The sequence below is a fragment of the Gastrolobium bilobum genome, unplaced genomic scaffold (genome assembly GCF_033153095.1).
Source record: "Gastrolobium bilobum isolate Gb01-03AN ecotype WA unplaced genomic scaffold, APGP_CSIRO_Gbil_v1 utg160171, whole genome shotgun sequence".
Lineage (NCBI taxonomy): Eukaryota > Viridiplantae > Streptophyta > Magnoliopsida > Fabales > Fabaceae > Gastrolobium > Gastrolobium bilobum.
In genome coordinates, this window is record NW_026899692.1 from 1 (window position 1) to 8,786 (window position 8,786).

General features: G+C 33.3%; 2 long non-coding RNA genes across 3 annotated transcripts; one reads left to right on the forward strand and one right to left on the reverse strand.

The window, feature by feature from the left end:
- Nucleotides 1-1,426: 1,426 nt before the first annotated feature.
- On the forward strand, nucleotides 1,427-3,571 carry LOC133292599 (uncharacterized). Its single transcript, XR_009748945.1, has 5 exons — nucleotides 1,427-2,153; nucleotides 2,693-2,765; nucleotides 2,845-2,929; nucleotides 3,027-3,146; nucleotides 3,298-3,571. It is a non-coding gene; the product is annotated as an uncharacterized LOC133292599 (long non-coding RNA).
- An 858-nt stretch (nucleotides 3,572-4,429) lies between these two features.
- On the reverse strand, nucleotides 4,430-8,521 carry LOC133292601 (uncharacterized). 2 transcript variants are annotated; one of them, XR_009748946.1, is made up of 7 exons: nucleotides 8,370-8,521; nucleotides 8,161-8,260; nucleotides 7,921-7,955; nucleotides 7,511-7,632; nucleotides 5,725-6,777; nucleotides 5,539-5,584; nucleotides 4,430-4,500 (listed from the first exon to the last, which is right to left on the reverse strand). It is a non-coding gene; the product is annotated as an uncharacterized LOC133292601 (long non-coding RNA). The 2 variants fall into 2 exon arrangements; XR_009748947.1 differs by lacking the exon at nucleotides 4,430-4,500 and adding an exon at nucleotides 4,658-5,271.
- Between the last annotated feature and the right edge of the window lie 265 nt (nucleotides 8,522-8,786).

The window sequence follows — 8,786 nt, forward strand, 5'->3', positions numbered from 1 at the left end:
GTTATAACTCTAAAGCACTAAGGTAAGTGTTTGGTGGATTAATCTTTTGTGACTGTTAGTTTAGTTCATGAATTTTTGAATTGTTGCTCATATGTCTCATATACACTCTGTTGGAAAGTATTTATAATCTGCCTTTGGAGAGGACTTATTGGAATTCTGTTTTGGAGACACCATGTTCAAAATTTTGGTAGCATAGTCATGTGAACTATGATTTTCTGATTCTGATTTTTTGTCATGCTCATAAACATCATGCATTAATCATATTGTCATGTGTGTGAAGCAAATTACAGCATAACATGCATCATTTGGAAACCGTAAGATTATGAAAGAAAGCATATGTTTGAGCATCCATCAGGTAACAGGGAGAAGGAACCGTGGCTCAGTTTACATAGGCCTCAATTGGAATTCCCCTGCTAGGGCCAAATGGAATCTCTATTGAGTTTAGTTAGCTAGTATGTGCACTTTAGAGCTATGAACATATAATATTCTGGCGTTATATACGCATTCTGTTGCACTTTAGTATCTGTTCGGTAATTATTTGAGGATGTGACAATTTTGGAAATTCTGCATCTAAATTAATACTGTTGCATTATTGGTTTTTCTATCACACTACTGGGATTTTTCTCACCCCTTCTGGGGCTCAAATTTTATAAAATTGCAGGAGGAAGAAGAAGTATTTGATGCAGTGTATTCTTGGAAAAATTCTGCCTGAATCACTACTGTGTCACTGCTTTGATGGATTTGAGTGTTGAATGTTTGTAGTTGATGTAATCTTAAGGAGATTGGTGTACCCAGAATTTATGTCCTGTTTTATTGTGAAACATTTTTGTAGTTTGAATTTTTCTGTTTTGCATGGAACTCGTATAGCTATGGTACTTGATTGCCCAAAACAATTTCTGCCTGTACTAAATTTGGATTTTAGCACTGATTTAGCATGCATCTTGCGAGTTCTGTTTCCGGGGCTACAGACCTCCGAATGAGATAAATTTTAATGTGCGTAAAGCCCCAGATGTCTATTTTCAGATTATATAAAGTCCATTTCAAAAGCTGGTAAGTTCGATTTTATGTGATTTTTGCAAGACAGACAGGTTTTCTGGAAAATTAACGATTTCAGCATCAAAAGCTTTTATGAAATTACTAGCTGTTTTCTTTATGAAACCCGATTTCAAGACAAGATTTATTTGCGACTTCAAAATGCATTTTTTAATTGAATACGTTAACGTTGCGACTCTAATCGGTTTTAGCAGGCATCTCACTTGGATGCATACAGGGGAGGGTGTCACATAATATATTTCCATCTTTAGAAATTTCCTCTATATCTTGTGTCAGGTATCAAACGCTAGCACATTTACTTCAATTTTTATTTCTAATTTCTTGTTCAATAATTTCCACAGGTGAATATTTTGACACTGATGAACAATTCAAAATTAAAGAAAGCACAGAAGGGCCAAGATGAGAAAGAGTGTCATGCTTAGGTTGCTGAATGCCTGAAGAAGTGCCATAAAATCAATGGAAAGATATTTCCAAATGATGTGCCTGCTATCTCTAAAGAAACAACAGAAACATGTGGTGCTCTTTGGGACATCTTTCGGAGGGAGGATACTGAAAAGTTAGAAGCATATCTACGAAAACATTCTAAAGAATTTAGATATCTCATGATTAATTTTATGTGTTGCATCAAACCGAAGGCTACCATCATGTAACCATGGATCTTTCAATTGCTTGTATTGTTTAGCTACAGGGAGGCAAAACAAGCATTTGCATTACTTAAATAGCAATGTTAGCTTGCCTTCAACTTCACTGACCTACTTAAATATCACAATTGAACATTAAACTAACATGAATTACAATCTAGTAAAGGTACTTCCTCCTGCATGGCTGCATTACATATATAAGGGCTGGGCAAGTAGCTGCTCTTGCAATGACAATGTAACATGATTAGAGAGACATGGAACCAAAAAAGAAAGAAAGAAAGAATTAACCCAAAACAGAAAACAACAGACCTGGTTACAAGGGAAAATGTCAGCAATGAGCTTCTTGTACCTCTTGACAGGTTGTCTTGACCTTGCTCTCAAGGAAGGGCAAAAGAAACAAAGATTGCCACAAGCAGGCAGAACTTGACGGGAAACAAATAAAGCGCAGCAAAGGAAGAGGTACAAAATTTTGACTACACATATGTCATGGTCAAGTGAGGACTCTTAATCTATATAACATGGATTAGGAGTCACATATTTTTGTTGTAAAGTTGGCATTATTGACGTCCTCGTGAGTGCACGCAAAGCTTACTTTAAGATTATGCGATCTAGCATTGTGGCTCTTCTTCATGCACGACTTCAACTTAGGGACCTGCTCGAAATTATGGATGATTCCACCTTGTGACTTAAACAAGATAAATATCAATATTTCACCTGAATGAGGAACTGAGTTAATTATAAACAACAACTGATTATGTTCCAGAACTTAAAAACTCTAGTGAACAAAATATTGAATCTTATAAAGAGAATTAATAAAAGGAACACAAATGTAAACCCCAAATGCAATTATATTCAGTTAAATAAAGCGAACACAACGCAATTAAGCTAAAAAAATTCATTTTCCGAACAAAAAATATACATATATATCGATTGTGCTAAAAATAGAGCTTATCCTTGCTTCTTATGCTTTGGTGTTCATTAATTTCTATTCTGGTTAGGTTGTCCATCCAATTCATGACCAATGTTTTTATTTGACTTTGGAGCACAAGAAGAAGCTGAAGGAAGAATTTGGTTAGTAGTTAGTTCATAGAATTGCAAACAACTTGGGCAATGCCTACAATTAGTTATTTACCCAAATCTTAACTTTCAGGTGTAGAACCTTGGACGTTTGAGCAGAAACTTGAGAGGCAGTATTTATTCCTGCTGGATGTCCACACTAAGTTAGGAATCTCAAGGTAAAACTTCTCTTTGACACATATTGGATTGCCTCATTATCACATTTTTCTTTATTGTACCCCTTTAACTCTAATTACAATAATGGAAATCTTGCAGTCATGCACTAAAGTTGCTTCAGATTTTGTGTCTCCTGAGAATATTCATATGTGCTTGCGATTAAAGGATGAATTTCGTCGTCTTCCTAGGAATCACAAGGCGAGGGAAGATAAGCTAGAGGTGATTTTCTTCTATAACATATTTCCTTATCTACTTTTATCCTCCTCTCTTCCTTAGCTTCAACCTACTTAAGTTGTATAAGAAATTGTGATGTTAGCCAACATTTTCTTATTTTATGTTTGTTTATGGTGGATGATTTTTAATGAAACAGATAAAGAAGATGATCGTGCATGCTGTAGATCAAATAGTCAAGGAATTAGAAGCATTGGTGGAGTGTTCTTGAGACTGGCCTATATGCTGCTTCCATATCTGCTATGATTTTTTTAACCTCATAGTTCAGATTTTTATTCAGATAGAAAATTTTGTGTTGGGTAATTTTTCATTGGAGGCTTAATTTGATTTTTTTTCCTTGTTATTCAATCATGTATATGTATACATACACAAATAAATAATTTTCTCTCCATCTTCCTGCATTTGTATTGCCCCTTGGGTTTTTGTGCTCTATGCACATAACTCTTCAGTACATTTTTATTATAAAATTTCACAGTTTTGAAATTAAACAAATGCATTACATTATAAGAATAACTTTGTTGCCAGTGATAAATGTGATTGTAAGAACCCGCACCGTTAAATTAAGAATTTAATTAATTAATTATGAGCTTAAGTGAATAATTTCATAATTGACCTTAAATAATTATGGTAAGGTAAGAATAATTAATATAATGGCTTAATAATGCTGAAAGTCGCTTTTCAGACGAAAAGTGCAGATACCGATTCTGCTCTACGGTATAATTATGTATCGATGAAGTATCACAAAAATTATAATAAGTGCATGAATATTCCTAGAATAATATATAGGACTGGTATAACAAGTTTCAAGACAAAATAATGAAAACTGGTGTCAAGACTGATACCGGCTACGTAAAAGCGCGTACCGGCAAAGTGTTGCGAAAAATAAAATAAAAATATGACAAATCTTAGGAAAATGGCTAGGTTCTGAATTCAAAGTTTGGGATTAAAATGATAAACGTAGCCATTAGTTATAATACAGTGTGATTAATCTTAATACGCCTATATATACTTAATGGCACATATTTCTAGGTCAGAAATCTCACACTCTACGTGCCTCTTTTCTGAATCTTGAGCTTTCCATGTATTTACCTTTTTGTGTTGGGTATGTATTTATCTATTTGTTATTTATCTATTTGTTGATGAAATATAATTAAATATTCCTAAAACTACAAGAATAAAAGAAAAAATAGTGGTTACATTATTTTTTTATGAACGACGTAGCTTTGAATTCCTCAATGTACCGGAGGATACGTCGGAGCGGAACTCTTTCCGTCTAGGATGCACATAGGATGGTTTCACCCCTCATCTATCTGGATAGAGTTGTTGTTCCTATTGATTTGGTCTGCATAGCATTAACAAAGTATAAGTAACTCGCAGTGTAAAACTTATTTACAAATAATTCATACTAATTAAATTTTTAATTTATTTTATTTATAAAAAACTTGTATTGATTGAAATGTTGCTCATCCATATTACTAGAATTATTTGATTTACAGTTTTATCTCAGAAATAATCACCAGACTAGTTAAAAGTTTCAAAGTACTTGACAAGAGGCTTTGTGGGTGGGACAGAAATACTGATTTCTGATTATGCTCGCATATATTTCAGAACAAAGAAAATGAAGACTTTATTCAGAAATTATTGAACACCAAATATTCTGTTAAGTGTGAAATGATGTGCAAAGTAATTTTCATCATTCTGAATCAACTAATATATGAGGCTAACTAGCAACTTCGAAAGAATTCTACTCAAAATGCTGAAGCAGAAACAGATAAGGAATAGAGAAGTAAAACTAGAAGAAAAAGAAGGGCATCTGTTTAAAATTATTTTCATGACTCAGAAAAAAAAATACATATACGAAAGAAATCAAGGAAATTTTTTTACTAACTAACCATCTCTAAAGAAATTCATCAAGGAGACTTCTAACTTTGTCACTATTCACTCTATGGCAATTGAAGTCACTTCACATCAATTATTTATTTCACAGTACCTCGTGCAAGCAAGTTTTAGATCAGGAAACCGATTATTACCTCATCAACAAATTCATGACTCGGGAGTGCACGACGCTTTTTGATGGCTACAAGCACCCCGCCTTGAAGTAAACCCTTGTAAACTTTAAGTGGGTCCAATTAACTTGTCACCTCAAATTATTTATTTATTTTTTTAAAAAAAAAACTTGTATTTATAAAAAAACTTATCCAGAGTGTTAACTAAGAATTCTTATTATATTATAACAAGTTATCAAAAAAACTTTACTAAAAGAATCTAATTAGGCTAGTATGGTTCGAAGAGATTATGGTAGTATGTGGTTATGAAATTTTTGCTTAAAGAGAAAATCTGCACACGTACAACATATGTACAATCTGTTTCAGATTCATACCTCTTGATTTTTTTACACCATCCTCCCAGCTCTTCGACTGGTGCATCTATACAAGGTAAAAATTAAACATCATTATGCAGCAAATCATGAATGTACTATTATTTTTACTAGTAAGCACAATGCTAAATCATGATGGACTATAATAATTATGGCAATTCTAATGGTATTACTGTACTCACAACTTACATGTATGTATGCGGAAATCAAATCTTGTTTCTGAGCTTGATATAGAGTAGTCATGACAAATATCCCTATTGATTCATTGGATCCAATATAAAAGTTTGTTTAGTGGCATCCTGGAGAGAAGAAAAATGTAGGATCATGGGCTCAAATACCATTTTTCTCAGGTTCAAATCTAAAAGTAAGCAAATTCTAGTTCTTTGGATTTAAGACCAGCATGTTGGGAAATCCCTTCTAAAATATCATAGCTCCTCAAAGATCAGAGTTCTTCAATAAATTGAAAGAAAGGCCTCTGTCACACATATCTTATATAGACTAATATCAGATGCACACTGACATAACAAACAGAGGATCTGATTAGCCCACATGTCATAATTCAGAGAAAGTAAACAGGGGAAAAAGAGGATTGTACAGTTGATGAGAACAAAGGATAACATCTTTAAGTGGGAACAAGAGAAGGGAATTATGATTACCATAAGCCCATCTAAAATAAGAAGCACATTTATAACAATACAGGTTAGAGACCCATCATACAAATGTTTAAACTTCTGTAATAGGGCTCTAAGGTGACCTCTCTTCAATGGTTGAATTTCTAGATTTCAATCTAACAATCCTAATTATCAAGAAGCTTTAGATTTGATCTCCATGGTATCTTCACTAGATGTAAAAACATGGAGCTTAGAGTCTGTCAGATTTTTCAATTGTAAATTTGTTTTCCTTTTGAAAATTTGGAATCCCTCGTACATTACAACTTCTTTTTGGAAGTTTAAAGCTACATCTACAATTGAGGTTTTCATTTGGACAGCAATACTAGTAGGGTTTATACTAATGGTCTGCTGCCGTTGCATAGGCCACATAAGGCCTTGTCTCCAAATGTCATTGTCTAAATTATGTGTTAAGAGAATTTGGAGTAAACATATACAAGAATCAACGTACACCATCAAAATTTATGTGTTTTTCGTTAAAAGATTCCATAGTCCATAACTTTGGGATGCGTGAAGGATTTTTGGAGGCATAATCGCATAGTTTTCCTATTTTTCTATCATTTGGCCCTTCATCCTGTCAACTCATAAATAAAATAAAAAATCAATACAGCAGGCATTTTGTGAGACAAATACAAGTACAAAAAGAACAAATAAGTAAATTAAAAGAGACATATGTATCTCATGATTAATTTTATATGTTGCATCAAACCGAAGGCTACCATCATGTAACCATGGATCTTTCAATTGCTTGTATTGTTTAGCTACAGGGAGGCAAAACAAGCATTTGCATTACTTAAATAGCAATGTTAGCTTGCCTTCAACTTCACTGACCTACTTAAATATCACAATTGAACATTAAACTAACATGAATTACAATCTAGTAAAGGTACTTCCTCCTGCATGGCTGCATTACATATATAAGGGCTGGACAAGTAGCTGCTCTTGCAATGACAATGTAACATGATTAGAGAGACATGGAACCAAAAAAGAAAGAAAGAAAGAATTAACCCAAAACAGAAAACAACAGACCTGGTTACAAGGGAAAATGTCAGCAATGAGCTTCTTGTACCTCTTGACGTCTTGACCTTGCTCTCAAGGAAGGGCAAAAGAAACAAAGATTGCCACAAGCAGGCAGAACTTGACGGGAAACAAATAACGCGCAGCAAAGGAAGAGGTACAAAATTTTGACTACACATATGTCATGGTCAAGTGAGGACTCTTAATCTATATAACATGGATTAGGAGTCACATATTTTTGTTGTAAAGTTGGCATTATTGACGTCCTCGTGAGTGCACGCAAAGCTTACTTTAAGATTACGCGATCTAGCATTGTGGCTCTTCTTCATGCACGACTTCAACTTAGGGACCTGCTCGAAATTATGGATGATTCCACCTTGTGACTTAAACAAGATAAATATCAATATTTCACCTGAATGAGGAACTGAGTTAATTATAAACAACAACTGATTATGTTCCAGAACTTAAAAACTCTAGTGAACAAAATATTGAATCTTATAAAGAGAATTAATAAAAGGAACACAAATGTAAACCCCAAATGCAATTATATTCAGTTAAATAAAGCGAACACAACGCAATTAAGCTAAAAAAATTCATTTTCCGAACAAAAAATATACATATATATCGATTGTGCTAAAAATAGAACCAAAAACGAGAAAACTAAACCATTTCCAATTTATAAAAATAAAATAGGACTTACACTTTGGGATTATCAGCCTTTCTTGATTACTTCACCTAAGAAACATGAAATTCAAACCAAATAGAGAAGAAATAAGAAAAAAGATCAGAGATCTGATACAAGCAGAAATTGAAGAAATGCGTTGAGTACAAAACCCTAACTCGCATATATAGCATCGAGTCATGTTATAATATAGGGCCATTGTCGGAATTCTGTTCGCATCAAAACAGAAAATTAGGAGAGATGAAAAGGATCGTTTACTTTTTATCGGAAAGAATCGTTGAGCTGGTTAACCATGAATCCATTGTCGGAAATGGTGGAGGTGGCATAGATTTAGGTGCCGGAGAACATATGCAAAACCCTAAAGAGAGAAATCGAAAAAGAAATTATTAAATAGGGGATGAAAAAGCGAAGAATGAATAAACCCAAAATGAGGCTTTTCTTATATTGTTTGCCTGAGAACAACAAACCTCAAAATTGGAGAGTGAAAGGAGATTCAAGCCAGTTAGCGAGCTTCTAATGTAAATCCGTGAGAAGGAATGATTTTTTGCCTTATTAGATTTTTAATTGTAGTTTGATAGATAGCTTTTACGAAGAATTCTGCACTCGTATTCCCCCTCGATTGTGAAACTGACGTTATGAAGACGCGTAAGATTTGAATTACTTTAAATATCAAATCTCATATTTAAGATACCTAATGTAAAGTTAAAATAAAATCAGATTCAGTTAAATCTAATAAAATTTAAGCGAATTTTATGCAACAATTTTTTCTATTGCAAATATAGATTTTAAATTAAAAGAATATCAAAATTGAATCAATTCCCTCTTCAAATCTTTTTGAATAAAAGATTTTATTCATAAATCAAATTAATTCCTAATATTAATCA